General features: G+C 40.4%; 1 long non-coding RNA gene across 1 annotated transcript in view; it reads right to left on the bottom strand.

Annotated features, from left to right (window-relative positions):
- LOC111793258 overlaps positions 1–1,109 on the bottom strand; it is a 2,553-nt gene extending 1,444 nt beyond the window's left edge. Inside the window, exon 1 of the long non-coding RNA XR_002814906.1 lies at positions 1,009–1,109. This is a non-coding gene — a long non-coding RNA (uncharacterized LOC111793258). The remainder of the gene's footprint in view (positions 1–1,008) is intronic.

Below are 1,109 nucleotides of genomic sequence, written 5' to 3'. Positions count from 1 at the left end.
GGATGAATGGAAAATAGCATTGAAGAAGATATAAACGAAACTCAGTTGGAAAGCATCACACTACTAATTGGTCTGGAGAATTCTCGAGTACGACACATAGAGGAGATATTCATCTGTAAAATGCCCCTGGAGCTTCACATGAAAATGCTATCATTGTGGAGGATGTGCCTAATTGGTTAGAGGGTTCTCCTAGTCGGGAGGCTACATCCACCCGAAGGTTGGAGACCTTTTATTTTCGTGAAGAGAATAATGTGCATAATGTGGAAATGAGAGAACTTTTAAATAGGTATCAAAAAATTTATATAACAACATGCCTGGCTGAATTCAGACTAAATGGTGAATTTACATGTGGACTATTTTTCTTTATTATGCAGGAGAAGTGTCTCTACTCTTCTTAGCAGTGGTTTCCGAGAAAGTCTTGACCAGTTAATTCGATCATACATAGACAGGCGAGGTCACAGTACCAGTAATGGGGATCTAGACGAGACGATGTCCCCTTACACGTCTGCAGAACAAGAGTAAGAGCACGACAGGCAGACTGCAGGGCAAGCGGGTTCTGCTGCGAGCCATCCACTTGCTTTGCCTCTGCCACCTGCAATGCCCCCTCGGCAACTTTGGGAACATGAATTGAGTCATGATAGTTGGTCAAGACGTGATTTCCATCAGCAGTTTGGAGCTGTATGTCTCATCATTGTTCCCTTGTTTGTTGTCTTTTTTTGGTGAAATCAGTTGGATTAAAGTAAATAAAAGAGATAGGAAAACGTGCAAATATCAATGGTAAACGATTGATGAATTGTGATTCTATAATTCTATTTAGAATTATTGCAATTCTCTATTAGGTGAAGTCAGTGTTGGTTGTTGGATAATCTGGTCATCTTTTTTTCGTTCTTTATTTTATTGTTATTACTATTCTTTTAAATTTGATGTTGTTGCTGAACGTTACAGGACTGGGAGATCATTAATGATTTGAGGATCGACATGTCTAGGCTGCAGCAGAGGATGAGCAACCTACAGAGAATGTTGGAGACATGCATGGACATGCAACTTGAGCTGCAGCGCTCAATTAAGCAAGAAGTTTCTTGTGCACTTAACCGAACAGCTGGTTCAGA

This window comes from Cucurbita pepo, chromosome LG01 (genome assembly GCF_002806865.2).
Source record: "Cucurbita pepo subsp. pepo cultivar mu-cu-16 chromosome LG01, ASM280686v2, whole genome shotgun sequence".
NCBI lineage: Eukaryota > Viridiplantae > Streptophyta > Magnoliopsida > Cucurbitales > Cucurbitaceae > Cucurbita > Cucurbita pepo.
Note: the sequence above shows the minus strand (reverse complement) of the source record. Positions and strands in the feature narration are given on the sequence as shown.